This window comes from Acinonyx jubatus, chromosome E4 (assembly GCF_027475565.1).
Source record: "Acinonyx jubatus isolate Ajub_Pintada_27869175 chromosome E4, VMU_Ajub_asm_v1.0, whole genome shotgun sequence".
Classification (NCBI taxonomy): Eukaryota; Metazoa; Chordata; class Mammalia; order Carnivora; family Felidae; genus Acinonyx; species Acinonyx jubatus.
Window position 1 is genome coordinate 35,720,712 of NC_069395.1, and position 22,400 is coordinate 35,743,111.

The following is a 22,400-nucleotide window of genomic DNA, read 5'->3' on the forward strand; positions in this document are numbered from 1 at the left end:
TGAATCTGAGACATCCTAAGATTCCTACTTCAGTGCTGAAAATATGCCGTGATAGCTGGCAGCTTTGCTGTGTTCCTAATTTTAAAATAACTACTTTGGGTTATAGTGTATTACCATTCATTTTGTTTGCTATTTGACATATTTCTCCATGCATTTTTGGATTTGGTTTTAATGTTAATTTTTTACATTAATGTTCACAAACAGAGACCAAATCTTGTTGCAGGAATGCTCCATAACAATCCACCCCAAATTTCACATAAAAATAAGCACTTGTTTTCACAGATCTGTGAGCCCTTTGTCGTCTTGCCTTTTTGGAGTTTACATTCTCATTGGGAAGAGAGGCAATAAAGAGCAAAATTAAATTACCTGGTACTTTTGAAGATAGATATGGAAAACAGATCAAGGAAAGAGAGCGGTGTGGGTGGTAATGGGTTGCATTTTTTAAATAGGACCAAGTTGTTCTCCTTAAGAAGGTAAGTAACATTTAAGCAAAGAGTTGAAGGAGACGAAAGAATGGTCTATGTGAATAGTTTGGAAAATGCCATCCAAGCAGAGTTAACAATCAGGGAAAAATAAGCTGGCTGATATTTGAGGAACATCAAAGTGTCGTGCATGGCTAGAGCAGAATAAGCTAGCAGGGAAGTGGTACGAAATGAGGACAGAAGAGTAACAGAGAGCCAGATCATGTAGGAAATGGGGAGTCATCCCAAAGTTTTGGGCAGAAGACAGTTAATTCTGAATTTTAAAGGGCTCGTTCTGGATCCTGTGGTGAGAATGGACTAAGAGGGACAGGATTGGAAGTAGAGGGTCCAGTTAGGAGCTCTTGCAGAACTGAAAAGATTTATTAGGTATCACCATAACCTCCATAAACTGTCCCTGAGAGCTATCCATTATGTTAGTTCTCTTTTTATTTGAAACATAATGGACATAAAAATAGTATTTAAAGCAAACACTTGTGTAACTACTACTTACATAAAGAAGTAGAATGTTGCTATTCCTCTAGAAGTCCCATGTACTCTTCCTGATTATCACCTCCTCCCCCGCCCCGTCTGCTTTTATGGAAATTACTTCCTTGTTTTTTTTCTTTATGGTTTTACTACCTCAGTGTGCATCCTTGAAAGATCTAGTTCATTTTCCCTGTTTTGAACTTTATATTGGAATCTTGTATGTACTCTTCTGCCTTGCTTTTGTTCCTCACCCTCCTGGTTTGGTTTTGTTTTGTTATTGTTTTTGGTTTTTTTCGACCTCATGTTTTTATGATTCATTTTGTTACATGTAACTGGTTCATTCATTTTTATGGCTGCACTATATTCTGGTGTGTGAATATGTGGGTCTTCCTCAACTTACAGTGGCATTGTATCCCAAGAAACCCATCATAAGTTGAAAATAGCTGCAAGTAAAAATGCATTTAATACACTTAACCTCCTGAGCATAGCTTACCCTCACCTACCTTAAATGTGCTCAGAACACTTAGATTTAGCCTACAGTTGGGCAAAACCACCTAACACAAAGCCCGTTTTATAGTAAGGTGCTGAATGTCTCACATGACTTCTTGAATACTGTACTGAAAGTCCAAAGCAGCAGCATCGTGTGGGCACACAGCGGTTGCACCAGTTGCTTACGCTTGTGATCATGTGCCACTGGCCAGCATCGCGAGAGAGCATCGTACCGTTCATCACCAGGCCAGGAAAAGATCCAAATTCATAATTTAAAGTGCAGTTTCTACCGAATGCCTCTCCCCTTCATACCATCATAAAGTTGAGAAGTCATAAGTCGAACCATTGTCAGTCAGGGACTGTACCATGTCTGTCTGTTTGTTTGTTTTTAATGTTTTCTACTGATCATCAGACTTTTACTAGTTTGTCTGCAGTGTTTCCAGTTGCTCCACTTTCCTGTGAATGCTTGGTATTGACAGACTTTTAAATTTTGATCATTTTGGAGTAGGGGTATTGCATCATGGTTTAATTTGCATTTTACTGATTAATAACAAAGTTGAACAACTTTACATATGTTTACTGGCCATTTTTACTTCATCCCCTGTGATAAGCATGGTCAAGATTTTGTCCACTTTTTATCTATTGTATGTTTATGTTTACATATATATATGTATGTATGTATTTGTAGGTATTCTTTGTATATTTTAGACATGAGCCTCTCCCCCTTATATATATTGCAGACATATTGCATTTTTCAACTTGCCTGTTCATCATGATATCTGTTGATGACCAGAAATTCTAAATTTTAATGTAGTCATGTTTATCAATATTTTCCTTTGTAGTTCTTTTTGTATCTTGTTTAGTAAGAAATCTTTATTTACCTCGGGATTGTGAGGGTAGGTCTTTGTGCATTTTTCTAAAAGACTGACTGGCAAAAGCTTTTCACATTTAGGTCTGTAATCTGCCTGAAGTTGATTCGTATGTAAATTCGTCTTTCCCCTCATATTTCCAGAACATCGTGCTGAAGAGGTGATGCCTTTCCACTGCTATGCAGCCACCTTTGTCATACATCAGAATCCTTATGCACCTGTGTCTGTTTCTGGCCCATCTGTTCTGTACTATTGGTCTGTTGTCTGTCCCTGTACCGTTACCACTTGAATTTAATTCTAGTTTCAAATTAATTCTTGATGTCTGATACAGAATCACCAGATAGGTTTTTATCCTGTGCTCACCACACAACGTTTTAGTTCAGCTTTGCAGGTACTCTGATAACAAGATGAGTGTCCTGAGGAACGTTTACAGTCTGTAACATTCTGTTACATTCTGTAAACATTCCTATTATTTTAAAAGAGTGTCTCCAGGGGCGCCTGGGTGGCTCAGTGGGTTGGGCGTCCGACTTTAGCTCAGGTCATGATCTCACGGTTTGTGGGTTCGAGTTGCGTCGGGCTCTGTGCTGACAGCTCGGAGCCTGGAGCCTACTTCCTATTCTATGTCTCCTTCTCTCTCTGCCCCTCCCCCACTTGTGCTGTCTCTCTCTATCAAAAATAAATAAATGTAAAAATAAAAAAAAATTTTTTTAAAGAGTTTCTCCAGTATAAGTTTTAAAAGTTGTTCATATATCCTATCCCTATTTGAGTTTGGCTGCTGTGTACCAGATTGAAAGGATAGATTGATTGCCTCTATGCCTACTTTTTTTTTTTTAAAGTTTATTTATCTTAAGAGAGAAAGCGGAGAAGGGGCAGAAAGAGAGAGGGAGAGAGAAAAAATCCCAAGCAGGCTCCACACTGTCAGCACAGAGGCCAACACAGGGCTCCATCTGACAAACCATGAGATCATGACCTGAGCTGAAATCCAGAGTTGGACACTTAATGGACTGAGCCACCCAGGTACCCCACCTGTATGCCTGCTTTGATTTTTTCCTCATATATATAGGACCTCTAGGCCCTGATAAAAGACAGGCTTTTGACTTCTAAAAATGAGGACAGATACTGCAGTCATGAACTCGTCAAAGATAATGCTATCCTAGAAAGCTGCTTGCTGGCCAATCATTTGCTGGCAGTGCTCCTTAACTGGCTTCCTTTAAACCATTACATCATACTTATCAGTGTCAGGATTGGTAAATAAAATGTGTGAATGTGCATTTTTTGGGCATAGATTATAATTTTTTTTTATGAAACTAATTTATGCCTCATTCCTAAAACAAAACAAATAACTTACTGAGTAGTGTCATATTCTGGGTATTGTACTGGGTATTCGGAAGGGAACCGGTGATGTGTTTGAAAGTCCCTGCCTTCATGGAGCTGTCTTGGAGGAGACAGACAAGTAAACTGCAGTTTGATCCATTGTGATATGTGCTATGAAAGAGTCATGTTCAAGGCACCATGGGGGCATGTAGTTAGGACCTCTTGCCCATTCTTAAAGTCTAAGAGGGCTTTCCAGAGAAGTCCATATATGAGCAGGATCCAGAAAAGTATGAGATTTATATTGGCAAGGTGAAGTGAAGAGAGAAAGGAGGCAGAGGAGGGGAGTTCTAGCAAGTATCTGCGGAAACTTGTAGTGAAGGAAGAGCCTGGGACATATTGGAAGTATTATGACACTTTTTATAAATCAACAATACTATCTTAGAAATTACCATTCTTTGGGAGAAGATATTTGCAAATGACATATCCGATAAAAGTATCCAAAATATATAAAGAATATATACAAATCAACACCCTCAAAACAAATAATCCAGTTAAAAAAATGGGCAGAACACATGAACAGACACTTCTCCAAAGAAGACATTCAGATGGCCAATGGACACTTGAAAAGATGCTCAACATCACTTACCATCAGGGAAATGCAAATCAAAACCACAGTGTGGTATCACTCCACACCTGTCAGAATGACTAAAATCAAAAACACGAGACAACTGTTGGAGAGGATGTGGAGAAAAAGGAACCCTCTTGCACTGTTGGTGGGAATGCAAACTGGAGCAGCCACTGTGGAAGACAGTATGGAGGTGCCTCAAAAAGTTAAAAGCAGAACTACCCTGTGATCCAGCAATCACACTACTAGGTAGTTACCCAAAAACTACACACACACACACACACACACACACACACACACATACACAAACAAAAAACTAATTCAAAGGGATAAATGCACCCCTATGTTATTGCAGCATTATTTACAATAGCCAAATTATGAAAGTAGCCCAAATGTCCATTGATAGGTGGATAAAGAAGATGTGGTATATATATACAATAGAATATTATTCAGTCATAAAGAAAGAATGAAATCTTGCCATTTGCAACAACATGGATGAAACTAAAGAGTTAATGCTAAGCGAAATAAGTCAGAGTAAGAGAAATACAATAGGATTTCACTCATGTGGCATTTAAGAAAGAAAACAGATGAACAGAGGGGGAAAAAAAAAGAGAGGCAAACCAAGAAATAGACTTCACTATAGAGAACAAACTGATGTTTGCCATAGGGGAGGTGGGTGGGGGGATGGGTGAAATAGATGAAGGAGATTAGGGAGCCTGCTTTGGATTCTGTGTCTCCCTCTCTCTCTGCCCCTCCCCAGCTCACGCGCTCTCTCTCTCTCTCAGAAATAAATAAACGTTAAAAAATAAATAAATAAATAAAACAGTAACTTAACCATGATGGGCACTGAGTAATGTGTAGAATTGTTGACTCACTCTTTTATACACCTGAAACTAATATAACAGTGTATGTTAACTGTACTGGAATTAGAATAGAAAACTTAAAAAATTTTTTAATCAAAAAAATAGTAAATGTAATATAAGGGATTTATTTATTTAAAAAAAAAAGAAATCACCATTCCTGATTGTGGAGAATAATCAGCAATTTATCATAAGGACAGTTAGTAAAAGCTATTTTTCGTTTTTAACAATGATTTTTCAGGGTCTCTGATTCTTTTAACTGTAAAGACTATTTGCATATAAAACATACAAAGGAATTACTATACTATTTATTATATATCCCAACCCCTTTCTTCTCCTGATCTTTTCACTCTAAAGATGTAGGGGGATAATATGGCAAACTTCCTTAGTTAACTTCAGTAATCCATTAACTAAAAGATAGTGACTTCTTCAAAGTAATATTCCAAAAAGTATCAAAGCTAATTAAAATCTAGTTCTCAGAAATATTATCCTTCCTTTAGTAACGTTTCACTGCTTTGAAGCTAAAGGCTGAGTGGAAGAATACATACATCTTTATATGTTGAGAGGAGCAAAATGATGGGAAATAATTTTCAAATGATTTTTCAAATGATTTTGGCTGTCACTCACCTGAATTTATAGAAGACTGACAGGGAGAGACTTAAAAGAGGAAAGAATATAAGACAGGAGGAGTTGATTCCTCCCTTTAACCTAGTGGTCAGAGTTGGTCAGAGACCTGAGGACTTTAGGTCTTTGTTTACACTAGCAAAGACCTAGAACTTTAGACTCCCCGCAGCAGGTATTCCAAATTACAAACCAAACATTTTTTAGTAATCTAGAAGTTTCTGTGAAGGGAACCATATTGTATCTATATCCTATTTGTGTTCTACTATGACATCCAAACCAGTTTTCCCCTAAAATTCAGTAAATATTGCCAAACTCTTACAAATGAGTTTTCTTTATTAATATTTTTTTCCTTTATAAACCCAGTTTCATTGACAAATGGTTTTTTTCTGTTTGTTTTCTTCCACTGTTTGATATATTCTTCATTGTGAAGTAGTCCCCATATCCATTGTGTACTTTTTTAACTTTCCTGTTACTGGATCCACTTTAGTGTTTTTACACAGTTATAATTATCTATCACCACTAATTTATTTACCACTTTGAAAATTCTCAAAATTCCTTTATGAATATGCATTTTTTAAATATCTTCACAATAACCATAGCCACTTGGGACTTGTTTAAAATAAGATCTTCTTAGCCTTTCTCTCAAGCAAATTGTTCATCTCAGTCCTGTATATTTTATACTCCTTTAGCCTTTTTTGATGGTCTGTTTCAGTTCTTAATTCTCACAGTTAAATACTATTTCTGTAATCAACATTTTAGATATCATTAGAGGTCACTTTCTATATTTTGTAATCGTAGAGTTCTGTGTTATGTGGTCCAGCTGATGTGTGTCTACTAAATCCTTAGATGAACACCTTTTTTTTTTTTTGCCATTTCTTCTATAGTATAAAGTAATTTCACCTTTGGCATAAGGCTTTTAATATTTGTGTAGTGAATTTAATTGTTCCTCTCTGAACCTTTTTAGTGTTCTCAGTTGTATTTTGAAATTGGAGACTATCCTGCTTTAATAAGAATCTGATAGGGTAATAGAAGGCTTAATTTTCACCTGTTAGAAACATTTTTTCCTGACATGTTTTACTGAGGCAGCATATTAATTAACCTTGGTCAGTGTTTGGCCATTGATGGGGTAATAACTTGGAATTATCCATATTGATCTTCATTTTGTTTTGATGTATTATTTCTTTAATATATGGAGGTCCCTGGCATATCTTTGAGTGAATTAGCAACTGTGCCCAACCTAGTTCCTAGGACCTTCTACAAAATTAATGAACATATTCTCAGTTCCTTCATTCAGGTTAGGTAAAGGTATTAAGTAACACAGTTTTATAGAGTGATTCTCTTTAACCTGACCATGAGTAATTGAGTTTTGGATGTAATCTTACATCCTTTTTTGTATTCTTTCTATCTAAGCTATTTGTTATTCCCTGACTTCAGTTTGCTATATCAGAAAAAGAGAAAATTTAGTTGGGGAGGCACTGACTCAGATGGCCTCTTTGGCGTTAGACGAGTTATCAATAAAGGCAAATGTGATAACTTACAAAGGTTGGACAAGACAAAAAACACAAAACCAGATCTAATATGAGTGCATGCCTGAGAGATAGCCTATGTGGTAAGGCCTACCATGAAGTGACTTCTTGTTGTAATTTCAAATCTTTCATCTAGAGTCTAGATCCTTTCTGTAAGTTTGTTGATTAAATTGAAATTTCATTTTAGAGAAAATTGTGAGATTTATTTAAGAAAGCCAGACATCATACGTGTTTTCCTTGTCTACATAGTGAGTCATTCTTTGACAGAAAGAAATGAACAAGTTATCTGACGTTTCACTGAGACATAAAGGTTGCTGCTTAGTGTCCTGTGTTTTTCTAGATAATTAAAAGTTGGTATTTTGATAACTTGTGTTAATATTTTCTTATATAACTGTCATGGTTCTTATAAAATAATAGTCTTTGGCATTTAAACCACAGTTTATTTTTCACTTGCTTGTATATCAACATAGTGTTTATAGAAGCAAGATTGTTTGGTAAAGCATGTGAATAGACTTATACCTTTTTAATATATTCATAAAATCAATAATATTTTCTTTTGTTCTATATTTGTGATAATAATGCCACAAATTGAAGTTCTCTCTTCATCACTTGAAATATAAGCTTTAATGGAGCAACTACACAGAAAGCTTTTTAAAACTTAATATAGGACATTGTATGTGTGTTTTTATATTTACATTTGTATATGTGAGACAGCCTAAAAGGTAGGCTCTAAGAAAAACCTCCCAGCCTGTTCGGTTGAAGCATCTAGCTTGTTAGGCTGTCATCACTGCAGTTGCTTCATAAACTGTGTCTTGCTAGGCCTTCATTCCTGTTCTTATTTGTACACCAGAATGATACTATAATTTCCGTGCTTGAAATGCTTTATTGAGTTCCCATTGCCTTCAGGATAAAGTTCAAACTCCTTAACAGTTTTTACAAGGTCTTTCATGATTTTGCCCTTGCTCACTTTTCTCTTGCTTCTGGGCCTTTTCACTGTAAATGCTCTTCTTTTTTTTTTTTTTTTTTTTTTTCCTGCTTTGCCCCTTCCTCTTTCTTATTCTAGCTTCTTCATATTTCAGTTTAGGAATCACTTATTCCAGGAAGTCTTCTCCTGTCTCCCAAGTCAAGGTCAGGTGCCCCTGTAGTACTTTATTAAGTCTCTGAGTTCAGGAACTACATTTACTTTGTTCAGACTTCATTCTTATTCCTTAATATTTATTGAATAAATTAATGTACAGTTAGTACTTCTCAGACTTCTCCACTGACAGAAAAGAGAACATCTATCTCTTATGAGTACACAAAGATACTTGCTGAAAGCATGAAGGTTTCTTAAAGTGCATTTATTTTTTTAATTCCAGAAAATTTTGTTTCATTATCAGTTTAATTATATATTTCCCTAAATCTCCACCGAAAATAACACTACTGAAAGAGGTGTCTTTTTTTTTTTTTTTGGTTGTTTTTGTTTTGTTTTTGTTTTTGTTTCTGTTTGGTGGTGTACATTGCTTGCAAATTGCTGTGTGGAAATAGCACAATATGATGTTGAGCCCTTATCATCACTAACTAAAGTGTGGGACCTGCTCAGTGGCAATAAGAAAACATAGTATGCTGTTAAGGCGAGTGGACTTTTGAATCCATATGTATTCAGACACAGTAAATCCATGTCTTAAATTGTGCAGTGTTTTTGGCAAAGACTGCGTCTCCTCAAACTGGATCAAATTTAGGGCGAAGAAACGATGTTTTAATCACTCCAAGAAGGGTAGCGAGATTGACATTGGCAAGATGATGGACTACGAAATCCCAACACTCATCCCCCAACAAAAACAATGATTAAAAACTCCCAATGAAAATAGCTTCAGGACAGCTCTGGAATACAATGGAGAAGCTGCAGTAGTCCAGTGGAACAGTGGAGAAGTACCTCGTAGAAAAGCGTAGGAAGCATTTTCCTTGCATTGCCCATCTCCTGGTTGAGCACAGCTTGATGCCAAGAGGGATCCCCTCAGCTGTGACCTCCCCTCAGGGGGGAAAAGAAGAGCAGGAAGACTTCAGCAGCTTTCACCACTGCCAGTGAGGAACCTGGTAGCCCTTGCCACTGTCATGGACACCCTCAGCTTTTTGCCTCTGGGACCTCCAGAATCTTTGCCAACACTGACTCCAGCCTGACAAAGCTGTCTGGAATTTACCCTGCTGAGTCCCCTTGGAGTAGTCACCTCTACATCTTTCCCCCAAGCCCCAAGAGTAGAGCCACCTTTTGGCTCCTATCCCTTCCCAGACTGGAGCCACCACCACCTCCCCATCCTGGTGCTGCTGCTGTGTTCGTGTGCCAGATTTTGGCTCCACAGCCATTCCCTGTGCATGTGGATGCTGGTGCTGCAGCTGATTTGCCTGTACCTGCACCCTAGGCACTGACACGGCCATGTATGTGCTAGGCACACCCATGCCCTGGACACTGGTACCACTGCTGAACTCGTGTGTGCCCCAGTGCCAGGAGATACCCTTGACTACAACCTCCCCACTCTAGGGAAAGGGACAGCACGAGGACTCCAGCCGTATTTGAAATTGTCCAGTCAGAAAAGAAAAAAGGGAAAGAATGAATAACAGGGAAGGAAGTCTATAGGATTTTTGAGACACCATGAAGGAAACAATATATGCATTATGGGTGTTCCATATATTCTTCTGCCTCCCACAGTGAGATCATGATGAAGCCAAGAGAACTGACTGAGTCACCCAGGCATCCTGTGTTTTCTTTTCTTTCTTCTTTCCTCCCTTCCTTCCTTCCTTCCTCCCTCCCTCCCTCCCTCCCTCCCTCCCTCCCTCCCTCCCTCTCTTTCTTTCTTTCTTTCTTTCTTTCTTTCTTTCTTTCTTTCGTTTTTAGAGAGGGAGAGAGAGCATACACTCATGTTGGGGAGGGGCTGAAAAAATTATTCTTTAATAATGAAGGAAAGATAATGTTTTCTTGGACAAACAAAAACTAAGGGAGTTTGTCATCACGAGATCTGCTGTACAACAAATACTTCAGGAAGTTCTTCAAACTGATATAAATATTAAGTGTCAACATGAAAGTATATGAAAGCACAAATAAAAATTTTGTTAATGGATACACTATATAAAAAGCTCAGTTGGTTGAGCATCCCGCTCTTGATTTTGACTTATGGATCCCAGCGTCATGGGATTGAACACCATGTCAGGTTCTTCACTGCATGTGGAGCCTGCTTAAGATTCTCTCTCTCCCCCTCTGCCTCTCTCCCTCGCTCATTGGTGCTCTCTATCTCTGTCAAAAAAAAATACCCCAAATACAAAACAAAACAAAAAAACACACACACACACAAAACTCACAAATGGGAGTATAGAGTTTTTGTATGCAATTGAAATTAAATTGTTAACTTTATTAAAAAAATGATTCTACTACATGGTATTTTATGCTAGTCTCAAGCTAACCACAAAGGTAAAACCTGTAAGAGATACAAAAAAGATAAAGAAAAAACTCAAAGCAAATTACTACAAAAATGATCAGATAGCAAAGGAAGCCAGCAAGAATGGAAAATAGAGGCAAAACATCTGCATCATAGAAAATAATTAACAAAATTTCCTCAGTCTTCACCTGTCAATAATTACTTTTAATGTAAATGGATTAAACTCACCAGTCAAAAGACATAGAGTGGCTGAGTGAATAAAAAGACAAGATTTAGCAATATGCTATTGACAAGAAACTTTAGATTTAAACACATACTGGCTGAAGGTGAAGAGATGAAAAATGTATTTCATGCAAATGATAAGAAAGGAATGACTATAGTTATATCAGACAAAATAGACCTTGTACCCTGAAAATAGAACATTCATGAAGGAGGCGCACCTGGGCAGCTCAGTTGGTTAAGTGTCTGACTTTGGCTCAGGTCATGATCTCACAGTTTGTGGGTTTGAGTCCCACATCAGGCTCTGTGCTGACAGCTAGGAGCCTGGAGCCTGCTTCAGATTATGGGTTTTCCTCTCTCTCTGCCCCTCCCCTGCTTGTGCTCTGTCTCTCTCTGTCTCTCAAAAATAAACAAACATTAAACATTTTTTTTTAATAAAAAAAAGAACATTGATGAAGGATTTTTTTTTTTTAAAAAGAGAGGGAGAGACTCTTCTTTTTTTTAATTTTTTTTCAACGTTTATTTATTTATTTTTGGGACAGAGAGAGACAGAGCATGAACGGGGGAGGGGCAGAGAGAGAGGGAGACACAGAATCGGAAACAGGCTCCAGGCTCTGAGCCATCAGCCCAGAGCCCGACGCGGGGCTCGAACTCACGGACCGCGAGATCGTGACCTGAAGTCGGACGCTTAACCGACTGCGCCACCCAGGCGCCCCTTGATGAAGGATTTTAAAGAAGACATTAACACTGTACAAGGGTTGATGGATAAATGAAAAGACATCCCATGTTCATGGATTGGAAGAATTAATATTGTCAAGATGTCCATACTACAACAGTGACCTACAGATTCGGGGCAATCCCTATCAAAATTCCAATGACATTCTTTACAGAAATAGAAAAAAATTCTAAAATTTGTTTGGGACCACACACACACACACAAATCCCAAAATAGCCAACAAAATTTTGAGGTAGGAGAACAAAGCTGGAAGCTATCTGATTTAAAACTATATTACAAAGCTACAGTAATCAGAATGCCATAGTATTGGTGTAAAAAAGACATGCAGACCAATGGAAAGAATAGAGAGTCCAGAAATAATTCCATGCATCTACAGTCAATTGTTGTTTAGAAAGTGTTCCAAGAACAACACATAAAGGGGAAAGGATAATCTCTTTAATAATGGGGAAATTGGATATCCACCTGCAGAAGAATGAACTTAGGCTCTTACTTCACACCATATACCAAAATCAATTAAAAATGGATTAAAGACTCTTTTTTAAAGTTTTTATTTATTCATTTTGAGAGGTACAGAGACAGCACAAGTGGGGGAGGGTCAGAGAGAGAGAAGGCAGAGAATCTCCAGCAGGCTCCCTGCTGCCAGTGCAGAGCCCAATGCGGGACTCAAACTCAACTGCAAGATCATGACCTGAGCCTAAACCAAGAGTCAGACTCATAACCAACTGAGCCACCCAGGCACCCCTGGATTAAAGACTTTTAAATATAAGACCGAAAACCATAAAAGTACTAGAAGAAAACATGGGGGGGGGGGAACTTGACATTGGTCTGGGGAATGATTTTTTGGATATGACACCCAAAGCACAAGCAACAAAAGAAAAAACAGACAAGTGGGATTGCATGAAACTAAAAAGTTGCTGCACAGCAAAGGAAACAATGAACAGAGTAAAAAAGCAGTATGGAATGGGAGAAAATATTTGCAAACTATGTGTTTGATGAGGGTTTAATATCTAAAATATGTAAGAAATTTATACAACTCAATAAAAAAACCAAATAACCTGCTTTGAAAATGGAGAAAAAAATCAAGTAGACATTTCTCTATATATACACATGGCCAACAGGTGTATGAAGAGGTGCTTGACTTCACTAATCATGAGGGAAATGCAAATGAAACTACAGGATATCCCATCATCCCTGTTGGAATTGCTATTTTCAGAAAGACAACAGGGGGGCCTGGGTAGTTAAGCCAGTTAAGAGTCAATTTAGCCTCTGACTCTTGGTTTCGGCTCAGGTCATGATCTTGGCAGTTCGTGAGTTTGAGCCCCACATTAGGCTCTGTGCTGACAACACAGAGCCTGCTTCGGATTCCCTCTCTCTCTCCCTCTCTCTCTCTCTCTCTCTGCCTCTCCCCTGCTTGTTCTCTCCCCCCCCCAAAATAAATAAAATAAAAACTTTAAAAATAAAAAAAGACAAATAACAAGTAGGGAAGATGTGGAGAGAAAGGAATCCTTGTGCACTGTTAGTGAGAATGTAAATTGGAATAGCCATTATGGAAAACAGTGTGCAGTTTCTTCAAAAAATTAAAAATAGAGAACTATCTTATGATTCAGCAAACCCAGTTCTGGGCATATACACAAAGGAGGCGAGCCCGGAATCTCTAAAATACATCTGCACTAACATGTTCATTTCAGCCTTATTCGTAATAGCCAAGATATGGGGACAACCTACATGTCGGTCGTCAGATGAACTGATAAATAAATGTGATATATATATATATATACAATGGAATATTACTCAGCTTTAACAAAGAAAAAAATCCTGCCATTTGTGACTACATGGATGAACCTAAAGGACATTATGCTAAGTGAAATAAGCAAAACACAGAAAGACAAATACTGCATGATGTTACTTATATGTGAAATTTAAAATAGTCAAATGCTTAGAAGCAGAGAATAGAATGGTGGTTGTCAGGGGCTGGGAGTTGGGGGAAATGGGAAGATGTTGGTCAAGGGCTACAAAATTTCAGTTATACAAGGTGAATCAGTTATGAAGACCTAATACAATGATTTGACTAGAGTCAACTATATACAAGGTATCTTCACTTTGCTAAGAGAATAGATCTTAAGCATTCTCACCATAAAAAGGAAAAAAAAAAGATAACTGTGTGAGATGAGAATATATTAATTAGCTTGTGATTATTTTATAATCTGCATGTCAGATCATCAAGTTATACCTTACATATACAATTTTCAATTGTTATACCTCAGTGAAGTTTGAAAAAGACTTATAAGAACAGAAAAAATTTTAAAGAGGAGAGCTAGTATTGACATAACATGAAGTATTGACATAACATGAAGATATAGGAGGAAGGTGATGTCTCTCTTAAAGATTTGAAAGAAATAAACCAGTTTGTATTTATTAGAATTTAATGATTTAGAATTAAAGCTTGAAATAAGCATATCTGAAACCTGTTTGACATCACAAATTGGCTTTTTAAAAAATATAATTTATTGTCAAATTGGCTTACATGCAACACCCAGTGCTCATCCCAACAAGTTCCCTCCTCAGTGCCCATCACCCACTTTCCCCTCTCCCCAGACCCCCATCAATCCTCAATTTGTTCTCTGTATTTAAGAGTCTCTTTTGGTTTGCCTCCCTCCCTCTGTTTGTCACTATTTTTCCCCCTCCCCTTCCCCCATGGTCTTCTGTTAAGTTTCTCAAGATCCACATACGAGTGAAAACATATGATACCTGTCTTTCTCTGACTGACTTATTTCACTTAGCATAATACTCTCCAGTTCCATCCACGTTGCTGCAAATAGCAGGATTTTATTTTTTCTCATTGTTAAAGTAATATTCCATTGTATATATAAACCACATCTTTATCCATTCATCAGTTGATGAACATTTAGACTCCATGATTTGGCCATTGTTGAAAGCGCTGCTATAAACATTGGAGTACATGTGCCCCTATGAATCAGCACTCCTGTATCCTTTGATAAATTCCTAGTACTGTTATTCCTGGGTCATAGGGTAGTTCTATTTTTAATTTTTTGAGGAACCTGCACACTGTTTTCCAGAGCAGCTGCACCAGTTTGCATTCCCACGAATAGTGCAAGAGGGTTCTCGTGTCTCCACATCCTCACTAGCATCTGTAGTTTCCTGAGTTGTTCATTTTAGCCACTGTGACCAGTGTCATCACAAATTGGCTTTAACTAGAAGATTCTTCTGCAGTTGGTGTTGACTTTTCAAAATCTTATTTATAGTAGCTTAGCAATGAAGATCTTGCTGAAAAGGAGGAGCAAAGAAACCTTGGAAAAGTACAAGGCAAGAGGAAGTATGCCTGTATTTGCTGGTACCCCATTTAGCACTCATAATTTTGGAGGAATTCATACACATTGAATGGACAATGAAGAATTTTGAGGCAGTTAACCCTAATTTATTGTTTAAAAAAATGACTGTGCTTTGCTATATGGAGATTTGCCAGGAAAATGAGTTTGTCTTTATATAACCTTTACTGCATTTGTAATTTGAAGCCTCTGTTAAGAGTATACTTGAAGAAAAACATCTTCCAGAGAATGTTTGACAAGAGTTTTTATATTAAGTATTTGGTTTAAATATATTATCATAAGTTTATTAAGGGTTTATTAAGTATATTATTATCAAGTCTAAGTGTGAGGCATATGATTTAAATATGTATTTGGTCTCTGTACTTAATAAATATTTGGGGTTTTTTTTCCAATTTTCTTAAAGACTGATTTAGGATTTTTCACTTACGATATTGGAATGAAATTTCAATTTATCACATGTTACTTATAGAAAATATTGGTTCAATCCAGTGATGGTTTGGCATTTGAAACAAGTTGGATGGCATGTTTTATCAACTTTGTCAGGTAACTTTCTCCCAGAGGGCAGTTCTGTTTGTAAGATTTTAGGTCACGTCCCACATCATTATCTGTGCCTTCCCCTCTTGTTGTCCCTTTATGTTACTCAGCAGTGAATTATGTCACTTACAAGTAAATGCTTTTTGTTTTTTACCAATTTTTAATGAAATCTAGAGTTAATAGTTACGTATTATATTCCCTTCTTGATATATTTATATAGGTGTATATATACATATATATATATACACACATATACACACACACACACACACACACATATATATATATGTAATCTTTCCAGTTTTGTGTTATTTATATCATAATCTAAGAATTTCAAGATGTTATTTGTGGAAGCAACTGAGATATTATAAAAGGAAATTTAAACGTGTCAAATCTTTTATTTTCCTGCATTCTTAGAAATACTGATAAATTCTCTCTGTTCAAATAAGAGCAACACAAATTGCAGAATTTTTCTGATTAGAATATCAGAAAAAAATATTCAGGACTTCTTAACTAGTAAGCAGGTATTTCTCTTAAAATGAAAGTTGACTTCTTGTACAGTTCACATTTTGTTCAAGAGATAGAATTACATCTATTAAATGAATTATTAAGTCTCCATGACATGTCATTGGAGGACTAGTGTTTCATGCCAAGTAAGACAGATCTGCAATACAGGCCTTATAATACAAATTGTAAGTGGTTCTCTTCAATCCTTCTTTCTTGAAGAATTTTAAGAAGCATGGGTACTTGTTATTTAATTTTGCGTGTGAAATATAATTAATAGAATAGTTTTGTAAAATTTGTTTTAATTTACAAATATAAATATAACATTTGTAACTAATGTGTTTTAATACAAAGAAATGGGTACTTAGAGATGAGTATTAATGCATAAATAAGTTAATATTGAAAATATGAGTTTTATAAATAAATATCTCCCTTATACTTATTTTTATATATATCCTAGTATTTTTCTCATAAAACTTACATAGAAAATGTTTTCTTTATGACAAAATGAAAAGTAGAATTTAGGTGAATTCTGCAATACATTCAGAGTCAAAATGGATTTGTTCCTGCTTCTACTTTATAAGACTATAATTTTATCATTTTCTTCTTATGACCAATTTATCTGTAGAAATTAAAGTGAATTTTATTACTGTTATTGAAAGTTGAATTTTGACAAAAAATGGGTTTATTTATCTTTTGTAAATATATATATACATATATTTCATTTCTAAATGTATAGTAAAGATAAAGCCAGTTAACTATATGTAATATAAGTAATTATTAATTTTGGACGAGGTAAACTTTTTGTATTTCCTAGAAGAAATTACACCTTTTTACTTTGCAGTATAATCTTTAGACAGTTCATATACGGGATCATGTAGCTCACAGAGACCTTATATAGGACTTTATATAGTTGGTATGTATTTTTACTGAGCATTACTAATGAATATCAAGCTTATTATTCCATAGGATACATTTAGCTTTTAAATTTTATTTTATTAACTTTTCGAACATTGCATATAATACAAGGATGTACCACTGATTTTGGTTTCGAAGCATAGTTCTGTAATTAATTTTAGCATATTGAGGAAAGTATCTTGAATAGGAAAAATTATTCCACTTTTATAATTTATATATTTACTTGGAGAAAGCTTGAATCCATTGTCATTTTTTAACATATATGAAATCTATCATAAGATATTTTCTCTTAATGTATATAGTAAGCTATATTACTTTGATCACAGCTTTCCTTTATTTTTTATATTGCAGGTTGACATGTAAGGAAGCAGTATTGCTTGATGTGTAAGAGCATGAGCTCTGGAGTTAGAATGTCTGGGTTCAAATTCAGGTTCTACTGTGTTACTACATTTGTGGCCTTAGACAAGTTCGTTAGTCTCTGGGCCTCAGTTTAATCTAAAGACTAAGATGATGTATAGTGCTTACCTATCATAAAATTGTTTTGATCATTAAATTTTACTTTCGTATTTTTAAAAAAATGTTTACTTATTTTGAGAGACAGAGTGTCAGTGGAGGAAGGGCGGAGAGAGAAGGAGAGAAAGAATCCCAAGTAGGCTTCCCACTGTCAGCTCAGACCCCCATGGAGGGCTCAATCTCATGGTGAGATCATAACCTGAGCCGAAATCGAGAGGCAGACGCTTAACCGACTGAGCCACCCAGGCACCTTGATCATTAAATTTTTTAAACAAAAGAGATTTTAAAAAATGCCTGGCAAATAGGAAGCAATAGGGATTGGTGTTTAACATTTTGGGCTCAAGAGTCAGTGTGCCTGCATTCAAATCAAGACTCTATCACTGAGTAATAATTTTAAGATCTTGAAAATTCGACTTCACTCTTTCAGAGCCTCAATATATATATCTGTAAAATTGGGATTATAGTGAGGAATCAATTGGATAATGTTCTTAACTCTTAAATGTAATGCTTAAAATGAGCAAAGGGGAAAAAAAGAGAGAGAGGCAAACCAAGAAACAGATTCTTAACTATAGAGAACAAACTGATGGTTACCAGAGGGGAGGGGGGGAGAGGGATGGGTGAAATGGGTGATGGGGATTAAGGAGCGCCCTTGTGATGAGCACAGACTGTTGTATGGAAGTGTTGAATCGCTATATTGTAGACCTGAAACTAATATTACCGTGTATGTTAACTAACTGGAATTTAAATAAAAAAATTTTTAATTTTTTTTTAATGTTTATTTATTTTTGACAAAGACAGAATGCGAGGGGGTTAGGGGCAGAGAGAGAGGGAGACACAGAAGCAGAAGCAGGCTCCAGGCTCTGAGCTGTCAGCACAGAGCCCGACGTGGGGCTCGAACTCACGAGCTGTGAGATCATGACCTGAGCCGAAGTTGGACGCTCAACCGACTGAGCCACCCAGGCGCCCCTAAATAAAAATTTTTTAAAAAGCAGCCCTTAGCAAACAATAAGCACTTTTAAATATTTGATGTTGCTAATTTTATTGTTCATCACATGTCAATTTTACAAATTTGGATTATGGGAAAGTAATGCATTAGTGAATTTTGAGTTATTGATTAGCTGAAATTAAATTTGATTCAGCAAATTAAATTCTTCAAATGTATATACTAATTATCTGTTTGCTGTTAGATTTTGAATGTCCTTAAAAGATAGTATGCATTTTGCAATAGCATTTACTTGCTTGCAACAGCTAATCTAGAATTTTGGAAAAGAGTAGGTTTATATATAGATAATTTAACCATAATCCTAGAAATACTTATACAGAATGGCTTTATAAGCAGATAATATAAATAAGATTTTAGGGGTAAATTCTTATACTGAATGAAAATATATATTTATAGTAATGAGATCTAAGTGTAACTTTGTTTAGTTTTTTTGATGGTGTATAGAATTCATATCTTTAATTTTAGTGTATTTTCTTTTTTTTTTTTAATGTTTATTTTTGAGCGAGGGAGACAGAGTGCAAGTGGGGGAGGGGCAGAGAGAGGGAGACACAGAATCCGAAACAGGCTTCGGGCTCTGAGCTGTCATTGCAGAGCCCAATGCGGGACTCAAACCCACAAGCTGTGCGCGATCATGACCTGAGCCGAAGTCGGACACTTAACCAACTGAGCCACCCAGGCACCCCGATTTTAGGGTATTTTCTATTGCAGTTTTATGTACAAGTAGGATTTGTCAAATGTTTTTATGCTTAGAACTCTTACTGACCAACTTATAGTATCATGTCATTTGAAATAATATTATTTTAATCCTGAGATAAGGATGAAGTTTTTTAGTATTTCTATTAGAAATTTTTTTCTCTTGTCTACAGCCATATTACTGTTTTTAAAGTTTAAGGACCTAAAATATTTTCAGTGGGAAATGGACATTTTGTGGGGCAATATAAAAGGAGTTGTGTCAGTATTATATTTACAGTAGGGTCTTTATCTTTTTTCTAGTGGGGAAAGTCACAGTATGTATTTTTCTAAAATCTTATGAAGATTTACCATTACCAATGCCAGTTTGGCATTGTATTTAGCCAGGGAAATCTTTCACTTGGAATAGGAGGAGCAAAAAGGGGAAAACTCCTAAGTCTTTTATAACTAACTCAACCTTCACCAGAGTACTATACGCATACTTCTCTTTCCTTACTAGGCATCCACACTGAAATTTTCTGCTGACATTTGTAATGTCACATGTCAAAAACTAACCTAGTTATCCATCTCTCTCTTTCTAAGTCCCTCTTACCCCCGTGCCCTAAACTGTATCCCTTTCCTTTTATATTTTTTCATTTTGGTCAGTGGTGTAACTATTAACTCATCCACACAAGGGAGAAACTTTAGAATTATTCTCAACTTCATTTTCATCTTCTACATCTAATCGATTAGGTTACTATCACTTTTCCCTGAACAAGAACCAGAACTCTGTCACCACTGTTACTTCTTCACTTAAGAACTCCTCATGTTTTTAAATGTGAAGAACATAGTAAAAAAATTAAAGAAAAATATTTTTAATAAAAATTGAAAAAAAAAAAAAGAACTCCTCATGTTTTGCCACCAATCACTCCCTATCATATAATCCAGTGTTTCAGTTGTTTTAAGCGATGTAGTTCTACAAATGCAAAATCTTTACGATGGCATTCAAGCTTCTTTGACATTTTGGATCTTGCCTTTATCTCCAGTCTGAGCTCTTCTGGCATATTCTTGATCTTTCCTGAACACACATCTATTCATTCAGTCACTTGCAAATGTTTATATAATGTCAGGTATGTGGCATTGTGCCAGGTGCTTTGAGAACACGGAAGCAAATGAAACACACGACTGTTGCCCATGGGTGCTTATAGAATGCTATGCACATTGTTTTGTGTCTTTTACCATGCTGTTTCATCTGCCCTTTCCCTGTTTGATTAATCTTTCATACCCTGCTCAAGTGTTATCTCCTTTCTGTGGCATTTGTGACTTCCCCCAGGTAATATTTCTTCTTTGTGTTCCAGTAATACCTTATATTCCTACCTCTATTATAGTACTTACTATATTATACTTGTTTATAGTTGATTACCCACTCCCCCCCCCCCGACACTAGCTTAAATTTTAAAATGGGAAGGAGGGAGATGAAAAGAGGAACATAGAGATAAGGATGGAGACATGAGATAGGAAGAGGCAACGAGAAAAGGAATACGGGAGAAGTAGTGTGAGCGGTAGCTAAAAACACGGACTCGGGAGCCAGACACGGTTTGAATCCTGACTCTTCCACTTACGAGCCGGGCACATAATTTAGTATCTTCATATCATGATTTATGATGGAGATTATAATAGTATAATTGTGAAGATTAAAAAAGTTAACATATGGGGCGCCTGGGTTAAGCTCAGTCAGTTAAGCGTCCGACTTCAGCTCAGGTCATGATCTCACAGTCTGTGAGTTCGAGGCCCGCGTCGGGCTCTGTGCTGACAGCTCAGAGACTGGAGCCTGCTTCGGATTCTGTGTCTCCCTCTCTGCCCCTCCCCACTCATGCTCTGTCTCTCTCTGTCTCAAAAATAAATAAAAACATTAAAATTTTTTTTAAAAATAAAGGAATAGATGTAAATAGCTTAAAACAGTCACTAGTACATGGTATATGCTGTGTGTATTTGTTGCTGTCTTTGTTAGCCTTCTTAAGTGGAATGAGCTATGTTTTCTTTCTCATTTAGTCTTTTAAGAGATGGGAGAGTTTCAGGGTGCGTATTATTTAACCCTGTCTGTTCACTTAAATGCATCAAATTTTCTAATGTATTTTGGACCTGGGCTAGAAGAGAAGCTCCTATACATATGTGCTCCTTATGGTGTAATATTGAATATAAGTTTATTGAGCATTCTGCCTCTTCATACCAGATGCTGTCCTGCTTCTGGCTTTCCTAGCCATTAGAAATGCTGGTGATAATTCTTCTCTTTTCATTTTTACCTCATCCTTCAGGCTTAACGCACACCACTGTTTTTGCTAATATAGCTTAGAGTTTTAAATTAAAATCCTGTTCCCTTTCCTGACTGTTCTCTAGCCTGAAAATGAGACAGTCAGGGCTAATGTCTGAGCATAACTTCTTGGTTCTTGTAGCAGGATCTGTTCCTGGGCTGGATATTTGGACTGCATTTCTCCCATTCAGACTCTCACCTTTTCCCTTATAACGTCACTCTGCTCCATCCTCTATCACAATACGGTTGATCCAGCTTTGAATAAACTATAATGTGATATCATTTCTACACCTGCGATGGCTGACTTTCACAAATAATGAAAAGCCAGGAGGTGAAAACACTCATCATTAGACTGGTTGGTGACTTCATTTTAAACAAATGAGTTATAGATGCTAATTGCCGTGGCTCTTCTGATTGAAGAATGAATCTTGGAGGAGATGACATTTTAGCTGCTGCTTGAGTAGTGGAAGAACAAAGAGTAGATTATAGGTTGTACAGGATAGTCGAGGCTTAGGATTCATTTTCAGCTAGTACTTGAGTATTAGATATAAGGCATTAGGGATGAAAAATTCAGTTTCTATTTAAACTCCAAATGACTGGCATAGTGACAGATAATGCAAATGTTGAAAGAGATTGCTGAGGGTTGGAGAAGTCGGAGATTTTTTTGTTCTCACTGTACAAAATCTCCATGTATGATTTCATGAATTCTCTTGAGATCAGATCCTCTTGAGAATCTGGTTTATCATAACAAAGTTTCTCATTGAGTTTCTGGAATATACAGTATCTCCTGTCACTGGACCTTTGCACTTGCTGTTTCTTCCGTCTGGAATAGTGTTAACTTGCTAACTCTTTATTATTCTTACAATATAATCATAGAGGCCATAACTTTCAGAAAAGCCTACTGGATCCTTCAACACTGGCTTGTGTTTCTCTGGTCTCATAGACCCTGTTCTTCCCCACTCATAGTCTTTATTACACCACG

General features: G+C 36.5%; 1 protein-coding gene across 5 annotated transcripts in view; it reads left to right on the plus strand.

The window, feature by feature from the left end:
* The window catches only part of SYT14 (synaptotagmin 14), a 260,002-nt gene that overhangs the window by 61,083 nt on the left and 176,519 nt on the right, over positions 1 to 22,400 (plus strand). The gene's annotated exons all lie outside the window — the stretch shown is intronic.